Raw genomic sequence first — 24,816 nt, 5'->3', positions numbered from 1 at the left:
AGGCTGAGAACAGATGTAGTGTGCCGATCTCCAAACATCCAGCAAGGACAGGGTAATAGATGGTTGCCAGCCACAGCTCCAAAGACCTGTACCCAGGAAGTGTTGTCACCAGAACCCAAAAGTCCTCAGCCGCTCTTCAGACTCAGAACTGCTATGGTGTATTGGATGTGTTCTCCTGTGGATTTTTCTTGCTCTTGACTCCTTGAAGTTGACGTGTGGACTTTTGTTCCGAAATATTTCTGTCCTCAATCAGCTTCTGGTATTTGTTTATGATCCTACACTAGGAATGAGAAATATGCTTTACTAGTTGCAGGTAATAGTTATTTGTTTATGTTTTATGTTTTTATGTTTTTTTTTGTATTGTTTAGTTCACTGTCTATGTAAATTTCCATGCAAATTTTTATTCTTTAGAATAAAAAAAAAAAAAGTATTTTAATCTGTCTTCCTATAATCTTGGTATGTGAGGATTTAGGCTGTGAGAGACAGCACTGTAAGGTAATCAGACCTTATGTCATTGCACAGTTCTGTCTTTCTATCACAGAGAGCTTGTTGATAGGAGGAGAAAGCAGGGCTGATTGCATAAGTGAGTTTATGATTTTTCCTTAATCAGTCACTGGATAGACATGTGCTTGGCCAAACTGCTGCTTTTACTGCAATAGAGAAAATTATTTTAGGGACTTGGTTATGCTTTCCTTGCCTATAGTTCTGCTTTACAATCTGAAAGGATCGGCTACTGTCCTGACAGGCCCAGAACAAATCATATTCACACATCCATGTTATGACAACAATACACCAATTTGTATTAATCTCTAATCTACTGTAACAGGTCCATTTTGCCTGAAACCAAATGCTTGCCATAGATTTGCAATTTATTACAATTTTAAATCGGCCAGATTAAAGCCAGTTTTCTGTTGTCATCTGAATTTGCAGTTTTGTTATGTTTATCTTAAAACCCTCAGGCCCCCCACACATTTATCACTTCTCCTAGCTACTTCTGGATGCCACCTTCCAGGGATTGGCTGGGGCATAATAAATATTCAGCTGATCATTTGAATCGCCCAGCCCTATGATCTGGAAACTTCTTTCAGAGGCAGAGGGAAGTAATCACTGCTGCATTTACTACAGTGGAGCAAAAAAAAGTAGGATGCTACAATACTAGCATGGAATTGAATCAACCACCGGATGCCACAATTATCCTTTCTTTAAAACTTACCTGACTAAACATCCCCCTGCTCTAAGCTATCTGGTAAAACATCCACTTTATCAGTGTCCCCCTTCTCATTGTGCTAATCAAAGCAGATGAGACATCATCAGTGGGCATTCCTCCCAGCCAATCAGAAGCTTCTATGAATCAATGTCAGCCAGTGTTATCAGGCGGGCAGCAGATGAAACGATACCAGGCAGGTTGTTTAATAATCCCCTGACCGTTTCATTACAGTAATCAAGAAAAATCAGTAGTGGTGGCAGGATGAGTTAAGAGGGAAACCTACGGATCATTAACTCAGGACCTCGCAAGATAGCTGCCGGACAGATTGAAATTGCTTTTATGCTTCTGCAGAGCTATTCCTCGCCAGACTCACTTAATCAGGGAGGGAGGCTGACGAGAGGGAAGGTGTGGGGGCGAGATAGAAATTTTAATTTTCATACAGAAACTTTCAGATTACACAGATGAAACTACAACTATATTCTGGTGTTCTGATTGAATGCTAGTGACTTAGTTACACAGTTCATCCATCCCTTCACATCAGAGACAAGTGCAGACCTCTTCAATCAGGTACTGAGCAGTACAGATTGAAGAGAAAGTTTAGAAACCAGGGGTCTCTAAACTTCTCAGTATGATGGCCACGTTGTATATTTTACAAATCTTTGTGGGCTGCAAATAATCGATTTTTATAAATAAATGACTAAAAAATGAATGAATAAGTTTTACTTTTTTGGAATCATTATGATATGATTCGCAACAAAAGAGAAAGAGTTTAAGTCAAACAAAGCTAAGTCTTATCTTACATCAGAGTCCTAATCGGAGCCCCCCCTCTCCACTTAGATCTGGGTCCTCCCCCTTAGATCAGGTTGTCACTTACAGTCCTGTGCAAAAGTTTAAGGCAGAAAAAAAATGCTGTAAAGTAAGAATGCTTTCAAAAATATATATTTTTATTTTTTATTTTTATCAATTTACAAAATGAATGCAAAGTGAGTGAACAGTCCTGTAAGTGATGGTTTGGCCTCCACAGAGCCCTGATAGTAACATCACTGAGTCTGTGTGGGATTACACGAAGATACAGGATTTGAGGCAGCTTACATCCACAGAAGATCTGCGGTTAGTTCGCCAAAATGTTTGGGACAACCTACCTGCCGAGTTCCTTCATAAACTGTGCAAGTGTACCTAGAATAATTGATGCTGTTTTGAAGTCAAAGGGTAGTCTGTTGGAATACATTGTTCATGTACTTTTGTACAACAACTACAGATATATTCTTCAGCCAGTAGATGGCAGTGTTTATAAGTTTGTACCTGTATCTATGGTTAAACTCTGTTTTTTTCTATGTATGAGAAAGTTAATGATTCCTGTCTGCAGTTAAGCAGCAAAGACCACGAGGACTGTATGTTCTGCAGGGCTATATACATATTCTCATCTGTTCATTTACTTTCCATTTTGGTAATTGATAAAAATAAACTTTTAACACTTCTATTTCTGAAAGCATTCTTAATTTACATAATTTTTAAATTGCCTAAAACTTTTGCACAGTAATGCACATGATTGTCTGCATCAAAGTCCCACTTACATCAGGACCCCCTGTCTGTGCACACCATCTAGGTGCTGGATAAAATCTTGTAGCATGGTGGATGTGACCCATGGGCCATAATTTTGAGACCCATGGTTTAAACTAAGAGTCATTCTTAAAGCATACATGGACTTTAAAGTGGTTCTGAAGTAAAAAAAAAAGGGTTTTACCCTAATGAATTAAAGTGTCACTAAACCCACATCAAAACAACTATCAATAAATGCTGTATTACATGCTGTTCATACTCACTTAGTCACTATGATATTTGTTCTCTGTATTCTGCAAATATCCTGGTTGATCCTGCTACTCTCTATCCCCCCTTATGTTCATGTCCCTAATTCAGCTAAGGATTTTTCAGCTGTTGTGGCAACTCTGCACATGCTCAATTTTCAATGAGATAGAGACACACATGTGGGTGTATACACAGTGGTAAATGACAGGCCACTCCCTCCCTCTTCCCCCATGCCCACTAACCAGCTTAGCACAATAGGAGCGGGTTATTACATGTAGATTAAAGGTGGCTTAATTTTAAGAAACAGACTGAAGGGGCATAACACAGCTCGTGACTGGCAGAAACCTGCCTACAACATGTTATTTTCCCAAAATAATAAATATTTGATCTCAAAAATATATTTGTGTAGCGCTGGTCTCCCAACGAGTCGGGCGCTATTGTAAATTTAGGGGTGTCTGAGCCAATAGTTGGGCTCAGACTCTGTTAATCCTATTTAAATTTACCTCTGTTCTGGCTATGGCTGTGCTTGGTAGAAGTTTCCCTTGTTGCCTGTAGGTGGCGTTACCACTTCAGGCCCATGTTAGAACTCGGACAAACCATAGTGTGTTGAGTGACCCTTCTCGTCAGCAGCCCAGTGGGAATGGTGCCCCGCTGTGCATGCTGGGCAGGGGTACTTAAAGTGGAGTTCCACCCATAAATATAACATTACATCAGTAGTTTTAAAAAAATGTCATTAGTCTTTTACGAAAAAAAAAAATGTTTTTAGATGCCTTCAAAGTGTTGTTGCTAGGCAGAATAGTTAATCTTCCCACTTCCTGCACCTAGGTGCTTAATGCTTCCTAACCTACACCGCACAGACTCCTGGGAATGTAGTGGGTATAACTTTCCAGGAGTCTGTGCACTCCCCAGTTTCAAAGAATCATGTGACTTGGACAGCACAGGTGCTGAAACCTGATCTGACACTGCTTGTGCAGCACTGAGCATGTGCAAGATTTGCAAGGCTGAAATCCAGGAAGTCATACAGTCTGGCTTCATGATGCCCACACTTAAGATGGCCCCAGTCAATTTCTATTTTATAAAGTGTCTAAATGCTGTAACAACCTAACAAAACGGACCTTAGTTTACAGACTAACTTTACTAGAATACATTAAGCTTGTGTATTACAGGGGTATTTATATTTAAAAAGTGAAATTGTGGCCGGAACTCCGCTTTAAGGAGCAGACATATTTTTCTGGGTCCTTCGCCTCGTGGCTCTCCTGGCGCGAGGTGGGTGTGCATGATTTTAGTCTCGGGACCACGTTGGTCTGAGGCTGTGTTCCTGTCAAGTAGGCCCAGCTATGCTGGCTGGGGCCTATGGTTCTACAAGGGATCCCAAGCTGTTTATCCAAGTGGAGGAAGATTCGTAGCGAAGGAAACCGGGGGAGGACCTGCCCTGGAGGAGACAGGCAAGGCAAGATGATGTCTCGGGATAGGCCTGGTGACCTTGTTAAGGAAAAGGAATCCACTATGCAAATTGTCTTACAGTCCGCTGGATTGGCTTAAAGGCTCTTTTGCTGTAAGGTAGGAAGTTTGGGACTTTAAATCCTGTGGTAGAGGATTCCTGACTATCCATTCTGTGTTCTCAGACGGTCTGTGGCAGAGACTGTTTCTATACTGTCCGTGCATCATTTAGGCTGCTAGGCCATGTGAGAGGGGTCTATCCGGATGAGCAAAAATATGCAGCAAAAATAAAGCCTACAGTTGAAGGTTTTACATCTTGTGTGGACATTCCAATTCTACTGACTTTCTTCCCTAGACAAGGAACTTAGAGGTAAAGTGTAAAACCTAAAATCTAAACCAGCAGCTCCTACGGGGGTAGTGCTACATTTGTATGCCAATGTAAAACAGTTTATTGATACTATTTCTTTCTACTCTGTAGTCTAATTTTTTTTATTTTTTTTTTGTGACCAATAGCAGAGGACTAGAAGCTCCTCCTGATTATGTTTCCCTGCAGATAGGCTGGGAAAGATCTGGATCATGTGAGAGCTATATTTTGATTTGAAAACGGCACTGATATATTTTCTTAATAAAATAATTACAGCGCCATCACCATCATCCATATACAGAAATAGAAAGGCCAATGTAAACTAAACAGTGTGGCCCAGATTCTCAAAGGAGATATGACGGCGTATCTCCAGATACGCCGTCGTATCTCTGAGTCTGAGCGGTCGTATCTATGCGCCTGATTCTTAGAATCAGTTACGCATAGATTTCTATTAGATCCGACCGGCGTAAGTCTCTTACGCCGTCGGATCTTAACTGCATATTTACGCTGCCCGCTAGGGGCGTGTACGCTGATTTACGCCTAGAAATATGTAAATCAGCTAGATACGCGAATTCACGAACGTACGCCTGGCCGACGCAGTACAGATACGTCGTTTACGTTAGGCTTTTCCCGGCGTAAAGTTACCCCTGCTATATGGTGGCGTACATGTGGCGTACCAATGTTAAGTATGGACGTCGTTCCCGCATCGAATTTTGAAAAATTGACGTCGATTGCGTAAGTCGTCCGTGAATGGGGCTGGACGTCATTTACGTTCACGTCAAAACCAATACGTTCTTGCGGCGTACTTTGGAGCAATGCACACTGGGATATTCCACGGACGGCGTCAATCACGTCGGGTCATGGTTAATTTACATAATACACGCCCACCTCTTCACAATTTGAATTAGGCGGGCTTAGGCCTGCCTATTTACGCTACGCCGCTGCAGTGCATTGCTGGCTGATGATTGGCCAAGCATGCACTATGACCCGCATGCTTGGCCAATCACAGCTTGCAAAAAACGGAGAGCCAAAATTGGCCAAAGCCAGGGTGGCTTTGGCCAATTATGGCTCAGGGGATTTAGTACACACCCCACACTATATAAGGCCGCCTGGAAGTCGGCCTTGTGTAGTGTGTTGCGGTTGTTTATAGAGAGAGACAGAGAGAGTGTCATTTTTTGCAGTTAGATAGAGCAGGCAGGCTAGTCAGTTAGAGTTACATTGTGTAGAGGATATATATGCATCCCAGGTGTTGTGTATATATTTTACACTGTATTGAGTTCAGCTAGATCCACTCTTCCTAATATACTGACAGGCAGGCGATTGTGCTAGCTGCAGTATTTTCACGTGGTGTATAGTCTGTGTCCTCTGCGCAGTGTGCACCTAAAGCTACGTAAAGCTGATGTTTCTCATATTAATTCCTAGAGGCAGGGATCTGCTCATATTAATAACACAGGCAGGGTACCATTCTGCAAGTACTTTCACGTGGTGTACTGTCTGTGTCCTCTGTACAGTGTGCACCTAAAGCTACGTGGTGTGTGTACTGTCTGTGTCCTCTGCACAGTGTGCACCTAAAGCTACGCAAAGCTGGTGTTTCTCATATTTATTCCTAGAGGCAGGGATCTGCTCATATTAATACTATAGGCAGGGGATCATTCTGCAAGTACTTTCACGTGGTGTACTGTCTGTGTCCTCTGTACAGTGTGCACCTAAAGCTATGTGGTGTGTGTACTGTCTGTGTCCTCTGCACAGTGTGCACCTAAAGCTACGTAAAGCTGATGTTTCTCATATTAATTCCTAGAGGCAGGGATCTGCTCATATTAATACCACAGGCAGGGGATCATTCTGAAAGTACTTTCACGTGATGTACTGTCTGTGTCCTCTGTACAGTGTGCACCTAAAGCTATGTGGTGTGTGTACTGTCTGTGTCCTCTGCACAGTGTGCACCTAAAGCTACGTAAAGCTGGTGTTCTCATATTAATTCCTACAGGCAGAGATCTTCTCATATTAATACCACAGGCAGGGATCAGCAGGTATTGTCAGTATTTGTGCAGCTACATCTCCCTGCAGGCTATTAGTATGTCTGGAAGGACAGCAAGGAGAGGCAGAGAGTCACAAGCCGATAAAAGAGGGCAAGCAGGCTCTGCATCTAGAGGCAACAGTGCTGGTCATGGACACGGTGCATCCTCATCAGCACATGGCCGTGGGACACGCTCATCCTTTTTTTCGGCAGCTGGCCATGTTGAGCCACAACATGCCGAAGACTTGGTAGAGTGGATGACCAAGCCGTCCTCATCCTCCTCATCCGCTCTCACCTAGGCTCAGGGTACTTTGTCTGGCAAAGCAGCTGCCAACGTGGCCTCTTCCCTCTGCTTAATGGCATCAGTCACTCCTTCCCTAGCCCCACCATGTCCTCCTAAAGGGTCCCCCGAACTGTTTGACCACAGTGTTGGGTACATGCTGCAGGAGGATGCTCAGCGTTTTGAAGGCTCCGATGATGGTACACAGCTAGAGGAAGGCAGTAACGTGAGCCCAGAGAGAGGGGGTGCCCAAGAAGGACAGCAATCTGGCAGTCATGTTCCCCCAGCTGCAGCATACTGCCAGGTTTTCTACAGTGATGAGGAGGGAGGGGATGATGTCACTTACTCCACGTGGGTGCCTGCTAGGAAAGAGGAGGAGGAGGAGGCACATCTCAAATGAGGCAGGATGTCCTCCAAGGGCCAGCTTAAGGGCAGCACACCGACTGCATCACAACGCAGAGCTACGCATGTGCAGGACGCTGCTGTCTCTCAGCGTTATTCCAAAAGTTCTTTGGTGTGGGCCTTTTTTGAGACAAGTGCATCAGATCGCACCACTGCCGGACGTAAGCCTAACGTAAACGGCGTAGTGGGCGCAAGTACGTTTGTGAATCGGCGTATATACCTAATTTACATATTCGACGCATAAAATTACGGAAGCGCCCCTTGCGGCCAGCGTAAATATGCACCCAAGATACGACGGCGTAGGAGACTTATGCCGCTCGTATCTTGGCCAAATCTATGCGTAACTGATTCTAAGAATCAGGCGCATAGATACGACGGCTCACATTCGGACTTACGACGGCGTACCTGGAGATACGCCATCGTAAGTCCACTGTGAATCTGGCCCCAGGTGTTGTACATATATTTATACACTGTATAGTTTAGCTAGATCAGTTTTTCCTTAATTTACTGGCAGGCAGTTGATTGTGCTAGCTGCAGAATTCTCACGTGGTGTATTGCCTGTGTCCTCTGTAGTTTGCACCTAAAGCTACTTGGTGTGTACTGCACGAGTGCTCTGTAGTTTGCACCTAAAGCTACTTGGTGTGTACTGCACGTGTGCTCTGTAGTTTGCACTTAAAGCTACTTGGTGTGTACTGCCCGTGTGCTCTGTAGTTTGCACCTAAAGCTACTTGGTGTGTACTGCCCGTGTGCTCTGTAGTTTGCACCTAAAGCTACTTGGTGTGTACTGCACGTGTGCTCTGTAGTTTGCACCTAAAGCTACTTGGTGTGTACTGGCCGTGTCCTCTGTAGTTTGCACCTAAAGCTACTTGGTGTGTACTGCCCGTGTGCTCTGTAGTTTGCACCTAAAGCTACAAGGTGTGTGTACTTCCTTTGTCCTCTGCAGGCCATTAGTATGTCTGGAAGGACAACAAGGAGAGGCAGAGAGTCACGAGGGCAAGCAGGTTCTGTGTCTAGAGGCAACAGTTCTGGTCGTGGACGCGGTGCATCTTCATCAGCACATGGCCGTTGGACACGCTCGTCCTTGTTTTCGGCAGCTGGCCTGTCCTCCTCATCCTCTCTCACCCAGACTCAGGGTACTTTGTCTGGCAAAGTAGCTGCCAAGGCGTCTTCTTCCCTCTGCTCAATGGCATCACTCACTCCTTCCCTAGCCCCACCATGTCCTCCTGAGGAGTCCCCCGAACTGTTTGAACACAGTGTTGGGTACATGCTGCATGAGGATGCGCAGCGTTTTGAAGGCTCCGATGATGGTACACAGATAGAGGAAGGCAGTAATGTGAGCCCAGAGAGAGGGGGTGCCCAAGAAGGACAGCAATCTGGCAGTCATGTTCCCCCAGCTACAGCATACTGCCAGGTTTTCTACAGTGATGAGGAAGGAGGGGATGATGAGGTCACTGACTCTACATGGGTGCCTGATAGGAGAGAGGAGGAGGAGGAGGAGAAGGAGGCACAGGCACATCTCCAACGAGGCAGGATGCCCTCCAGGGGCCAGCTTAAGGGCAGCACACCGACTGCATCACAACGCAGAGCTACGCATGTGCAGGGCGCTGCTGTGTCTCAGCGTTATTCCAAAAGTTCTTTGGTGTGGGCCTTTTTTGAGACAAGTGCATCAGATCGCACTGCTGCTATTTGCAACATATGTCTCAAACGTATCTCGCGTGGCCAAAACATCACCCGCTTGGGCACCACATGCTTGACCAGACATATGTCGACCTGCCATGCAGTTCGTTGGAAAGCGTACCTTAAAGACCCACACCAAAGAACAAAGTGGACCTCCCCTTGCCCCTCATCAGCTGGGATCTCCAACCCTACTATACCCTCAGTCCTCTCTGAAGCCTGCACTGATAGAACTGAAGGTGTAGAATTAGGTGGTGTCACAGCCTAGTACATGCGGGCAATCTACTATCGGTACACCTATGGCAGATTTTACCAGGCAAATTTCTCTGCCCCAGCTGCTGCAGCGCCAAAAGAAGTTCTCTCCCAGCCATCCACATGCCCAGCGGTTGAATGCTAGCTTAGCCAAATTGCTAGCACTTCAACTGCTGCCTTTTCAGTTGGTAGATTCTGCCCCCTTCCGTGAGTTTGTGGAATGTGCGGTACCTCAGTGGCAAGTTCCCAAACGCCACTTTTTCTCACGGAAGGCGATTTCCGGCTCTCTAACGGCATGTGGAAGGCAAAGTCCATGCCTCGCTGGACAGGGCAGTCAGTGGTAAGGTGCATATTACCGCTGATTCGTGATCCAGCAGGCATGGACAGGGACATTACCTATCTTTCACGGCACATTGGGTGACTCTGCTGGCAGCTGGGAAGGACGCAGGACAAGGTACAGTAGTGTTGGAGGTTGTTCCGCCACCACGCCTCCAAAATGCTACTACTGATTGTGACACACCTCTCTCCTCCACCCCTCCTCTTCTTCTTCCTCTGTGGCCTCTTCCTGTGCTGATGTGTCCTCGGAACCAGCGGTGCTCCGTAGGCGTTCAAGGGGCTACGCAGGTACGCAGGCAAAGAAATGCCATGCAGTGCTTGAGCTGGTGTGCTTGGGGGACAGGAGCCACACTGGGCCAGAGGTTCTGTCAGCTCTGCAGGGGCAGGCTCAGAGGTGGTTGACGCCATGCCAGCCTAAGCCAGGAATGGTGGTTTGCGACAATGGCACCAACCTCCTCTCCGCCCTGCAACAGGGACAACTGACCCATGTGCCCTGTTTTGCTCATGTCCTTAACTTGGTGGTGCAGCGTTTCTTGGGCAGGTACCCGGGCTTACAGGATGTCCTGAAGCAGGCCAGGAAAGTCTGTGTGCATTTCCGACGGTCATATAATGCCAGTGCTCGGCTTGCAGACCTCCAAAGGGAATACAACCTGCCCAAGAACCGCCTAATCTGTGACATGCCCACCAGGTGGAACTCTACGTTGGCCATAATGCAGCGTCTGCACACGCATCAGAGGGCCATCAATGAGTATCTGTGCCAATATGGCAGCAGAACTGGGTCAGGGGAGCTTGTTTTTTTTCCCCACGCCAGTGGGCCTTGATCAGGGATGCATGCACTGTCCTGTCACCATTTGAGGAGGCCACGAGGATGGTGAGCAGTGACAGTGCATGCATCAGTGAGACTGTCCCTCTTATTCACATGTTGGAGCACACGCTGCATGGAATAATGGACAGGGCCCTTGAGGCAGAACAGAGGGAGGAAGAGGAGGACTTCCTTACTTCTTAAGGCCCCCTTTATCCAGACAGTGTTCCTGCTTGCCCGCCTATCACACAGGAAGAGGACGAGGAGGAGGAGGAGGATTGTGACAGCATGGAGGTGGAGCCTAGCACTCAGCATCAGCAGCAGCAGTCTTCAAGGGATCAATTACAGTCCCAAGGAACCCATGGACTTGTACGTGGCTGGGATGAGGTGGCTGCGGATCATGTCATCCTCAGTGACCCAGAGGACTGTGCCCCGAATGCCTCAGCAAACCTACGCTGCATGGCCTCCCTGATCCTGCAAAGCCTGCAGAAGGATCCTCGTATTCGTGCTATCAAGGAGAGGGATCATTACTGGCTGGCAACTCTCCTTGATCCACATTACAAGAATAACGTTGCGGACCTTATCTTGCCAGCGCAGAGGGAGCAGAAGATGAAACATCTTCGGGAGTCCTTGCAGAAAGGTCTGTGCAACGCATTCCCAGAGACTGGGGGGTTAGAAAATCCTGGTCCTGGACAACATGTTGCTGAGGCTTCTGTCAGTCACAGAAGGCCTAAGGCCCAATGGAGAAGGTGGCCGTCTGACCGATGGGTTTAGACAATTTTTGAGTCCGCAGCCCCAAGGTATGACCGGTTCCAGCAACCATCGCCAGCATCTGTTTTACATGGTGCAGAAATACCTAGGGGCAAGATCAGACTTGGACACCTTTCCCACCGAAAATCCTCTGGCTTACTGGGTCTTGAGGATGGATCACTGGCCAGGGCTTGCACAGTACGCAATTGAGCTACTGGCTTGTCCTGCATCCAGCATTCTTTCAGAACGCACATTCAGTGCTGCTGGAGGCTTTGTAACCGATCACAGGGTGCACCTCTCCACCGACTCGGTCGATCGACTGACCTTCATAAAAATGAATCAGGCCTGGATCACCACCAGCTACCAAGCACCTGATGCTGATGTAACTGAGTAATTTTTTTTGAAATGTCAGACCCTTCAAGACTGCCTATGCTGATGCTGAGTGACTATCCTGTTATGCTGAGTGAATATCCTTTTCCTCCTCAATGATCTTGCTGATAGCTTGTAAGAACATTGTTGGTTCTGGGCACCACCACCAGTGGCTAAGGGCCAATTTTCTGCCCCTGTTTAACAGGGGCGTGTAATTACAATTTTTGATGCAATGCTTTGCAGCGGGCTCATTGCTGCGCTCCAACTAGAGTATCTGTGAGGGGTTGCAGTGTTGTGGCATCAGCACTAGTGCCTAAGGCCCAATTTTTCTGCCCCTGTTTAACAGGGGCGTGTAATTAACATTTTTGATGCAATGCTTTGCAGTGGGCTCATTGCTGCGCTCCAACTAGAGTATCTGTGAGGGGTTGCAGTGTTGTGGCACCAGTGCCTAAGGCCCAATTTTTCTGCCCCTGTTTAACAGGGGCATGTAATTACAATTTTTGATGCAATACTTTGCAGCGGGCTCATTGCTGCGCTCCAACTAGAGTATCTGTGAGGGGTCGCAGTGTTGTGGCACCAGCACCAGTGCCTAAGGCCCAATTGTTCTGCCCCTGTTTAACAGGGGCGTGTAATTACAATTTTTGATGCAATGCTTTGCAGCGGGCTCATTGCTGTGCTCCAACTAGAGTATCTGTGAGGGGTTGTAGTGTTGTGGCACCAGCACCAGTGCCTAAGGCCCAATTTGTCTGCCCCTGTTCAACAGGGGCATGTAATTACAATTCTTGATCTAATATTTCACAGCAAGGTGTTCCAGCGCCCACCAAGACTAACTGTGAGGGCTTACAGTGTTGTGGCAACACAAACACCTAGGGCCCAAATTTATGCAGAGTATATACGGCAGGCCCCTACTTTCAAACCTCCAACTTACAAACGACTCCTACTTGCAAACGGAAGGCAACAACAGGAAGTGAGAGGAAATCTACCCCTAGGAAGGAAAATTCTCTTCTGTAAGAGGTGTCTCCTGTCCACTGATGCTTTATCACAAACCTTGTTTCACAAAAAAATTTTTTTTTTCAAAAAATCATTTGTCATTGGGACAGAAAGTGAGGTGCAATCTTCTGAACAGATGCACATAGACAGCAAAACAAATGTTACAGGGGTGATTACCTTCTCTATGTTTTCAGAAAAGCTTAAAAAAAGATTTTATGGCTGAAGCTATACTTTAAAGAAGTACCAGTTGAAAATGACAAACAGATTCTACTTAACAACAAACCTACAGTCCCTGTCTTGTTTGCACCACCTGTATACTGCTGTTCAAAGTATATAGGGCCAAAGGGGTTTGTAATGACCTGAGGGGGAGGGGGCGGGGAAACCCATGCTATTTTTCTCAGTGATTTTCATCCATATTGCAGGGACCAAACATTACATTAAAGCGGTGGTTCCCCCGAATTACGTTTTTTTTTTTAAAACCCTTTCACCCGCTTTTGCTAGATGCAAGAGTCTACTCACCCGTCCTGCTGTTTTATGTGGCTGCATAACGATTTGCCATAAAACGATATGTTATATAAATTATAGATGGACGTTTCCATCTTATGTCCTGGCAGTGTGAAGCCCCACAGGACTTTCTTCCGGGATGCGGTGAATGCTGCAGTCCCAGCATTCACCGCTGTATCCCGCGCATGTGCAGTGTTGACGGCGAGCCGCGCCGTCAACACTGCTCAGTTGCCATCGCAACGGCCGGCGTCATAATGACCCGCCCCGTTGTGCTGCTGACACAATTGAGCTAATACTTTCTCTCAGCAATAGCTCAGAACTAATTGAGCAGCTGAGGAGGCGTGAGTATTGTCCAGCCAGGCATCCCCAAATATTACAAAAAATATATATTTAATGGATATAATTACATGTTTTAATAGTGACCATTAAACACAGTGTTATAAACAGAGAAGGGCAAAAATCATCATGCTGCTGATTACTATAAAAAGGTTTTAAAATCTTACCTTATATTAAAATGACATTTATCGATCGTCTGAACGTCCTTTCTCCTCGGGACAGTGCTGCACTGTAACTTCTCCAACTGTTTCTCAGGTGTGTAATAAACAATAGACTTGTTTACACCTGGTTTCCAGCACTTGTAATGGTGGAATTGGATCCGCCCTTGGCACCTGACCTGCTGCAGAGTCATGTGACATGCAAAATCACACGAGATTTGCCATGCTGGAGCCAAAGATTTCTCATCCTCTGCAGTGTGACGAGACCCTGCACAGTAATCCCAGGAAACAATGCGGCGACGAAGGGACACGCCCACTCCCGCGGGATACCAACCAGGAAGTGGCAGCTGATCAAAGGTATGGAATCGTTTTTATTTTTTTTAACTAGCGAGTTGTGCAAAAACGGCCTGAGCCTGGGTGTTTGAGCTGATGTTATATATTAGGGTGAACCACCGCTTTAAAGTCGCAAGCAGTCTTAAATTACTTTTTTCTTATAGTAATCTCATTTTGTGCAGGGACAGTTCTAAACACGTGCCACTACTATAGACACCCAGCAGGTACGATATTTAAAGGAATTTTTCATTTTTTTTCACTTTAAGCATCATTAAAATTGCTGCTCCAGAAAAAACGACCGTTTTTAAAACTTTTTTTTCCATTGATACATGTTCCCTGGGGCAAGACCCGGGTTCTCAAACCCGTTTTCCGACAATAACTTGAATATTAGGCTTTAAAATGAGCACTTTTGAATTTGAACGTTCGAGTCCCATTGACATCAATGGGGTTCTAAATGTTTGCGCGAGCATTCGCTCCGTTCGAAGGTTCTGGTGCGAATCGAACGGGGGGGGTGTTCGGCTCATCCCTATTTAGAGTATAATAATCCCATGATATCACTCAACCAACTTTTTTTTCCAAACTTATTTCAGGATTCCCCATTGCAGGATTTCTTTGCATATGTCAACCCAACCGATAAGTCACAAAGCCCTGAAAATAAATAGGTTTGGGAGGTTCCTAAAAAATAGATTATTTCACCTTGTTTCACCAATCTGCTTGCTGAGTCTTTTTTTTTTTTTTTTTTTTTAGCAGAATGGACCATTGCCCAATTTTTGGGTGAGCAGTACACAGCTTTCCTAGCAGTCTCGGTATGTAGTCAGATTATTTTACATGCATGCAAGATGTATATGAAGGTAATTTACAAAATTATGCAATACACTTTGTCTGGAGTTCCACTTTAAAAACATTATAACAGAAACTCCAGCCAGAATTCTTTTTTTTTAACTTGGACAACTCCCCGTCAGGTTTCTACTGTGGTCTTTGTTGCCACTGTGGAAATGTCCCTTCTATTCCTGAGTCAATGACCCTCTTTACCAAGACATTATAAAGGGAGGAGAAATCTCCCATTAAAAAAATTAAATCAGTGAAAAACATCCCTAAAACTCTTAGTAGGATTATGAAAAAAAAGTTTTTGAAGGCTTTTACTTTATGCTATATGCATGGTATATGCATAACCATGCATATACTTTATTAATGGTTATGTCTGAGGCATACAAAAATCATGTAAAAAATTATATTTACCCTATCCTTGAACCATAAGCAAAGTTATAAAGGTCAAAAAGCCCACACTGCAAGCCTTGCGATCCCACAATATAAGGGAGACAGAAATATACAACTTGTCAGAGCTGGGCTCAGCCCTTCTTTCTCAGAGCTCTGTGCTCAGCTGTCGGTTAATTGCCAAAGTCTCTTTCTTCCACAATGACTCACCTGGTCTTTATTTCCTGCTCGTCAGCTAGAGCGTTTGGTTGTATAAACTCCTTGGATCAGATCATCAGTGCCTTTGCCTTGGTCAACATATCCGGACTCTCTCTGCTGTGTTTTCCTGTGAAAGACTTTTGCTTGGCTTACTTTCCTTCTGGTTCTTTTGATCCTGTTTGCTGCACCCGACTTCGCTGATCTCTAGACTCCTGTTTTTCTGGCTTGTTCTGACTATCTGTCATGGTTACATTCTGGCTATGTTTTGACTACATTTGCTCTGTTTATAGCATTTTACCATTTTATTAAATAGTGTGATTTTTACTGCACTTCTGTCTCAGTCTGATTCATGGTCCCTGACACAACTTTATTAAACTATGCACACCTTTATGATGAATGCTTGAATTCTCTAGTGTGGGTCACATTGACATATCTCTTAAAATATGTATATTTTTCTGCCGGTAACAACAAATCATTGTTTTTCCTTTATTTCACCTATTTATATATTACTGACATTTTACACATACATGGTACGTGTTCCTTTGCAACTCAGTGCAGTGTGATTTTTAGCTCAAATTTGAATGGCCTGAAATCACACTGGATCACACCAAAATCGGTGCATACCATGCAATCCAGTGCAGGCAAATGCGCTGCATTTACAATCTGAATTTAGGGTGTTATAAGGGATACATTAACACTCACAGCATTTTGAGTACAGAGCGGGAAGCACGCAGGGAACATTGGGTTCCCAAACTGCGTTCTGGTATGAACGGGTTCTTAGTATGTTGCAAATGGTATATGTAGGTTATAGCCCCTGAAAAAGTACATTTCATTTTAAAAACATACAGTTACTTTGGATTTATCCACACACTTGATAAAATACTTTTTTACCATCTTAATACTATTTAATCACTCACGGCAAAAAATGAGCATTGCTTTCCTATCTGATGGAATTGCTGAGAGGCTTGTTTCCCATTCCATTGGTAAACTGCAGTTTCTATAGGTTCAGTATCAAACTGGTTAATCAGAGCTTTGTGTACATCCCCACTTTCTTTATAGAAATGTAATTTTTTTCTTATAACTTAGTTGAAGAAATTAGAATCGGTTGCCTTTGGCAAAAGAATAAGAAAACAAGAAATGGCTTTTATAGAGACAAGATTATATTCTGCCAAAGAGTGGGAAAAAAATTGCACATCATGAATAAAATATATTTTTTCATATTCAACACTGAAGAGTATTGGTGACAGCTAAATATAGAAAAGAATGCTTGAAGGCAAGACTGAGGTGAACTGGCAGAGATGTGTATATTTTATATTTTAATGGAATGTGGTACTGTAAATTGCCAGTCAGATGCATTGGCAAATATTTAGATGTAGGTTGGTAAAAAGGAATCTGGTACTGCACACTAAATAGATTGGTGCAGAAGTGAAACTGGATTTGCAGCATACAGTATGTTACTGACACGCTCAGACGTATTTAAAAGATCACCAGTTAAAGCGGTGGTTCACCCTGCTGAACAACATTTCAGCATAAAATCCGGCATAGTAGCGCGAGCTACACTATGCCGGTCTTAATTTTTTTATCCCCGTACTCACGGTTATATCGTACATAGACGATTCCATCTGCCGCGGGGAATGGGCGTTCCTAGCAAGAGGGAGGGTGATTGACGGCCGGCTCTGGCACGTCACGCTCCCCGAAGACAGCCGGAGTAGGTCTCGGCTCTTCACGGCGCCTGCGCACAGGCTATGCGCAGGCGCCGTGAAGAGCCAAGCCTATTTCGGCTATTTCCGGAGAAGCGTGACGTGCCACGGCCGGCCGTCAATCACCTTCCCTGTCCATAGGAACGCCCATTCCCCGGAATCTTCTATGTACGATATAACAGTGAGTACGGGGAAAAAAAAATACAGACAGGCATACTGTAGCTCGCGCTACTATGCCGAATTTAATGCTAGATGGAAATTTTTTTTTTTTTTTTTTTATATAGGGTGAACCCCCGCTTTAAGAGAACAATGATGATGGTCAAAGTGCAATACCCCATAGCAACCAGTCATATTCAAGTGCACTGTACTAAAAGCAAAACCCCACAATACACAAAACAAAACAGACCATAATACAATACATAAAATAAATACAATACTCACCTTAAATCCAGAGCTGTCCACACATAGTTTAGCTTTAAGTGTAGCCAAAGACAATTTTTTTCTTTCATTTTGGATAGAGTAATGGCCCGTACAGACGGTTGTTTTTTGTGATGAAAAAAAACGACGTTTTAACCTCTTGACCACTGGGCACTTAAACCCCCTTCCTGACCAGACCAATTTTCAGCTTTCGGTGCTCTCACAATTTGAATGACAATTACTCCGTCATACAACATTGTACCCATTTGAAATTTGTGTCCTTTTTTTCACACAAATAGAGCTTTCTTTTGGTGGTATTAGATCACCTCTGGGTTTTTTATTTACTGCGCTATAAAAGAAAAACGACCGAAAATTCTGTAAAAAACAAAAAAAAAAAACTTGTTTCTGTCATATTCGCAGGTTATTTCTCACACACAGCATATGCATACCACGAATGACACCCCAAAACACATTCTGCTATTCCTCCCAAGTATGGCGATACCCCATGTGTGCAACTTTTACACGGCGTGGCCACATACAGAGGCCCAACATGCAGGGAGCGCCATCAGGCGTTCTGGAGCACCCAGGCCAATTCTGACATTTCTCTCCTACATGGAAAAATCACAATTTATTTGCTAGAAAATTACATAGAACCCCAAAACATTATATATGCGGAGTATTGGGGTATTGCGGAGTATTGGGGTATTGCGGAGTATTTGGGTATTGCAGAGTATTGGGGTATTGGGGGTATTGCAGAGTATTGGGGGAAATGCGGAGTATTGGGGGTATTGCAGAGTATTTGGGTATTGCAGAGTATCGCACAGGGTATTGGGGTATTGCAGAGTATTGCGCAGGGTATTGCAGAGTATCGGGGTATTGCAGAGTATGGGGTATTGCAGAGTATCGGGGAATTGCAGAGTATCGGGGTATTGCAGAGTATCGGGGTATTGCAGAGTATCGGGGTATGGCAGAGTATCGGGGTATGGCAGAGTATCGGGGTATGGCAGAGTATCGGGTATGGCAGAGTATCGAGGTATGGCAGAGTAACGGGGTATTGCAGAGTAACGGGGTATGGCAGAGTAACGGGGTATGGCAGAGTAACGGGGTATGGCAGAGTAACGGGGTATGGCAGAGTAACGGGGTATGGCAGAGTATGGGGTATGGCAGAGTATGGGGTATGGCAGAGTATGGGGTATGGCAGAGTATGGGGTATGGCAGAGTATTGTGCAGGGATAGCTGAGCTGGGAGGGATGGCTGGATCTGTGACTGCAGTTGTCACAGATCCAGCCACAGCACTGCTGACACCCCGCGCTCCCCCCCCTCTCCTCTCCTCTCGCACTGTACCGAATGGTACAGAGAGGAGAGGGAGGAACCGGCGTCATCAAATGACGCCGGTTTGTTTACAAGTGATCGCTCCGTCATTTGACGGAGCGATCACGTGGTAAACAGCCGCGATTCGCGGCAATTTACCGTGATCCGTGATGCGCCGGGTCTTCTAGACCCGGCGAGCACGGACACTTCCGTGAGCGCGCCCCAGGGGACGCGCAAACGCGGAAGTGCACGAGGATGTCCCAGGGACGTCCTGTCACAGTAACTCGACCGCGCTGTAGCAGTATTTTTGCTATAGCGCGGTCGGCAAGTGGTTAAATCATGAAATAAAACAACGTTTTTGAAACTTCCTTTTCAAAAACGACGTTGCCTACACACCATCGTTTTTTCAAAATGCTCTAGCAAAGCGCGGTTACGTTCAGCACTCTTTTCCATTAAAAATAGCTTCATAACTTGCTTCTGAGCATGCGCGGGTTTAAAAACGTCGTTTTAAACATCGTTTTGCCCACACACTATCATTTTAATTGACACAAAAAAACACGTTTTGAAAAATGACACAAAAAATTCGAGCATGTTTTTTTTGTCGTTTTTCGGAAGACATAAAACGACGTTTTCCCCACACACGGTCATTTTAAATGACGTTTTCAAAAACGTAATTTTTTTTCATCACAAAAAACAACCGTCTGTACGCGGCATTAGAGAGGGTTATAACCCCTTTCATGGTTTTTCCATTGGGAACACAGATGGCAATACAGTGAAGGAATCCCAGAGTGCCCACCAGGGTCACCAGAACTAGTGCTTCCGTTGGAAGTTTTCCCCTCTATTACTGTTCTACCAAAACATTTTCTTTTAACTTTACTTTTAGTCTGGGTTCCCACTGCTGCACAGAGCGGCTCACAGCAAGGGTCCGGTGCGTTCCTGTTTACCATTTTAGATCCGATTTCAGTCTGAATTCTTTGCTGAATTTGAACCTGAAACAGACCAGAAGATACACATTACTCCTGTGCAATTTCCCCCCGGATCCGCTCCGAAGATATGTGTACAATGTGCTTGTCACAATCTCCTGACATGCGAATTGGATGCAGGGAAACTGTATCATCACTAATGGGAATATTTTGCAACAAATTCATCAAATATTTACTATCCCTCAAATAATTGTATGTAGGGGTATGCATGAGAAGATTATAACTCCACAGAGGCACAGTCCCTGCAGAATATAAAAATTTAAAAAGTATAAAGTTGGGTGGGACTTTGAATGTGCCTCGGTGGGGTTTAGAAAAAAATACATAAGCTCTATCACAGTTGTAGAACAACATAGAAAAGATTTTTATTTACCATCCTTTGGATTGGATTCTTTAAAACAGTATATCACAGTTTGATACAAATTACCGTATTTATCGGCGTATAACACGCACCTCAATTTTAAGAGGGGATTTTAAGGAAAAAAAAATTCTCAGCACCCTTTACAGTACAAGCCTCACCCATCCAGTACACCCCCCCATACATTATACATCCCCCCATCCAGTATACAGCCCCCCTCCATTATACATCCTCCATCCAGTACACAGCCCCCCCATACATTATAATTCCCCCATATCTAGTACACAGCCCCTCCATCCATTATACATCCCCCCCATCCAGTACACAGCGCCCCCATACATTATGCATCCCCCCATACATTATACAGCCCCCCTCCCCAGTATAGAGCCCCCATCCATTATACATCCCCCATCCAGTACACAGCCCCCCATTCATTATACAGCCCCCCTCCCCAGTATACAGCCCTCATCCATTATACATCCCCCATCCAGTACACAGCCCCCCCCCATACATTATACATTCCCCCTCCTCTGTAAACAGCACCCATCCAGTACACAGCCCCACCCCCAGTCTCATGGGACAGTGCTGCCAGCATTCTCTACAGTTAAGTAAAAAAAAAAAAAAACTGTCAGCCCCTTCCACACTACTCCTCCTCCTGTGTCTCCTATTGCAAAAAACGAAGCTTCCATTTACCTCAATAGCTCCGTTTTTTTCACTGATCTGGTCACATGACTTCTCTCCTCTGATGGGCATGTGACTGCTCTCCTCCAATCAAAGCTACACTCAGAGGAGGAGGAGAGCAGCCTGAAAAATAAACGGAGCTATAGAGACATTTACAAGCTTCGTTTTACAATGACGCTGACAGAGGAAGAGCGGTGTACAAGGGGCTGGCAAGTGACTTTTTTTTTCAACTTTAGACTATGCAGAGAGCGCTGTTCCAGGGCCAGGTCCCGATCCCCGCCCCCTGCTGGTAGAACATGATATTGGCGTATAACGCGCAGGCACTGTTTACCCTCTGTTTTCAGAGGAAAAAAGTGTGCGTTATACGCAGATAAATACGGTACAGTTTTACTGTTTCTTTGGTCCAGGGTGTGTAGATCCTGGTCAAATGTATCATAAGTATGGCCTACGCGTTTCGCAGGTAGCCCCGCTTCGTCAGGGTTTTTAAAGTCACACACAAGGAAAACAGCACATAAGATAAAATTAGAATCAGAATTTTGAAAGCACAATGTCAACTCTATACAGTAGTAACAAGTACTGTATATAAAAGTTGTTATACATATAACATTCAAGACAAGTTATTATTACAAGTTATTATAATAGCATAAAAAGAGTAAAGTCAGTACAGGGCATTTGTAGTTGCCCCCTTGTAGATCCATTAACTGATTTTAACAAAAACACGTGCAACTACAGAGAGTTTTGTACAATGCCCAGCTGTGTTTCATAATACCAAGATTCTTTAGATGGAGAGCGAATGTACATAGAAAAGCCTAATTTTTGCTAAAAATTTTGTATATTCATATTTTACCTTCAAACTGTGTGGTTGATGTATCAGTCCAGGAGGGGCAGGAGAGCCTGGGGAGCCCGTGGGGATGACCTCTCTGGTCCGGCCAGGAAGAAACAGGAGGAAAAGACCCTTGTCTATGGGTAATTGTGTGGTAAGTGTAAATGTGTGGATAGAGCCAAAAGGAAAAGTGGAAAAAGAAGGAAAGAAGAAGAAAAGGAGGGGGAGAAGGGGAAGGGAGGAATATGGGGGGAGAGAGAAGAGGGGAGAAAGGGAGAGAGGGATGGGTGGGTAGTGGTTAGGAGGAATGGGGGGAGGGGGAGGAAAGAGTTAAAATGTGCAAGGAGTAGGGAATGATGTAAAGAAACTGAGAAGGTAAACCTCACCTATAAATGAAAAATAGGTGAGGATTTTCCATTCTCATTTTCTTTACATCATTCGCTACTTCTTGTACACTCTAACTTACCTAATCCCATCTCACCTTTTCTCCTTTACAGTTACTCCACATGCTTCAAGCTCTGTCTTTTATCCCAATGGTTGCTAAGTTAAACTTAAAGTTGAGTTCCACCCATAAATATAACATTACATCAGTAGTTTTGAAAAAATGTCATTAGTCCTTTACGAATTTTTTTTTTTTTTTTAGATGCCTTCAAAGTGTTGTTGCTAGGCAGAATAGTTATCTTCCCACTTCCTGCACCTAGGTGCTTAAGCTTCCTAACCTACACCGCACAGACTCCTGGGAATGTAGTGGGTGTAACTTTCCAGGAGTCTGTGCACTCCCCAGTCTCAAAGAATCATGTGACTTGGACAGCACAGGTGCTGAAACCTGATCTGACACTGCTTGTGCAGCACTGAGCATGTGCAAGATTTGCAAGGCTGAAATCCAGGAAGTCATACAGTCTGGCTTCATAATGCCCACACTTAAGATGGCCCCAGTCAATTTCTATTTTATAAAGTGTCTAAATGCTGTAACAACCTAACAAAACGGACCTTAGTTTACAGACTGACTTTACTAGAATACATTAAGCTTGTGTATTACAGGGGTATTTATATTTAAAAAGTGAAATTGTGGCCGGAAATCTCCGCTTTAACAATCGTACATATGTACAACATCATTTATCACTCATTGCAATTCAGGTAATTCTGAATTCCCCCCTCCCCCTCTCCCCCATTCCTCCTAACCACTACCCACCCAACCCCCCCCCCCCCCATATTCCTCCTCCTTCTCTCCCCCTTTTCCTCCTCTTTCCTTTCCTTTTTCCACTTTTTGATTTGGCTGTATCCACACATTTACACTTACCATACAATTACCAAAACTCTCTGTAGTTGTGCGTGTTTTTGTTAAAATCATGAGTTAATGGGTCTACAAGGGGGCAACTACAAATGCCCTGTATTGACTTTACTCTTTTCATGCTATAATAATAACTTGTCTTAAATGTTATATGTATAACAACTTTTATATACTTGTTACTACTGTATAGATAGAGTTGATATTGTGCTTTCAAAATTCTGATTCTAATTTTATCTTATGTGCTGTTTTCCTTGTGTGTGACTTTAAAGGTCCTGACAAAGCAGGGCTACCCGAAAAATGCTAAGGCCATACTTGTGATACATCTGGCCAGGATCTACACACCCTGGACCAAAGAAACAGTAAAACTGTAATTTATATCAAACTGAGATATACTGTTTTAGAGCCCATTCACACAGGGGCAACACGACTTCTAGCACGACTTTGGGAGGCAACTTGGACACGACTTGAATATGAATCATCAGGCAACTTACAAGGCAACTTCAAGTTGCCTCCAGGACAGTACAAGGCAACTTCAAGTCACCTCCAGGACAGGAGGCTTTCCAGTGGCCAATCAAACAACAATCAGCTCTGTGGGAGGGAGGGGGGAGGGGTTTGCCTGAGAAATGTATGTTATCTTCCTGTATTGTTGCTTCAGTTAAGACAGTGATCCGACTTCTGAGGTGACTTCCATTGAAATCAATGGGTACAAGTTGCCTACAAGTTGCCTAGAAGATTGAAGTAGTACAGGAACCTTTTCTGAAGTCGGAGCGACTTCAGTAGTGTACATTAAGACAGCTCCCATTCACTTCCATTCATTTTTTCGACCGCGCGACTTGGGTCAACTTGGGGTGACTTGAAGTCGGATCCCAGGTCGCCCCAGTGTGAACCGGCTCTTAAAAAATCTCATCTAAGGATGGTAAATAAAAAATATTTTCTATGTTGTTTTAAAACTGTGATAGAGCTTATTTATTATTTTCTAAAATCCACGAGGCACATTCAAAGTCCCACTCAACTTTGTACTTTTTGAATTTTCATAGCCCTCAAATAAGATGGGCATTTTTGGACAATAGGTTGTAAGAAGCAGTCCAGATATTTGCCTACTATAGAAAAGTTGGAGTCTATATCGCTAAGTATTTGTCTCCCTGGGGGGGCATTGTTTGTTCTGGTGTATTTTGGGAAGCTGGTATATAACCGTCAGTCTTAGGGCCTCAGGAACAAGATACCTTGATTCATTTTTGGTCAATATTTCCCTATGTTTAGCTTTTTTAACAAGTCACATGGCCTATAGTTTTCCAATAGGGTTGCCACCTAATTTCTTGTAGTTCTAAATTGTAATCTTCTTTCTTTAAAGCCACAATACCACCCCCCTTGTCAGCCATGCAGATGACTATGTTTTTCTCCTTCTCTAATGCCGCGTACACACGGTCAATTTTTGTCTTGTAAAAAAAACGTTGTTTTTTCTCATGAAAAAAAACAACGTTTTTCAAACTTCATTTTAAAAAACGACGTTGCCTACACACCATCGTTTTTTCAAAATGCTCTAGCAAAGCGGGGTTACGTTCAGCACGTACGGCGGCACTCTGTTCCATTCAAGCTCGCATCATAACTTGCTTCTGAGCATGCGTGGGTTTAAAAACATTGTTTTAAACATCGTTTTAGCCCACACACGATCATTTTTTATGACACAAAAAACGACGTTTTGAAAAACGACATAAAAAATTGAAGCATGTTCGAATTTTTTTTTTACGTTTTTCAGAAGACATAAAACGACATTTTCCCCACACACCTTCATTTTAAATGACGTTTTTAAAAATGTTGTTTT

Source organism: Rana temporaria, chromosome 2 (assembly GCF_905171775.1).
Source record: "Rana temporaria chromosome 2, aRanTem1.1, whole genome shotgun sequence".
NCBI lineage: Eukaryota > Metazoa > Chordata > Amphibia > Anura > Ranidae > Rana > Rana temporaria.
The sequence above is the reverse complement of the archived record's forward strand: the minus strand, read 5'-3'. Positions refer to the sequence as shown.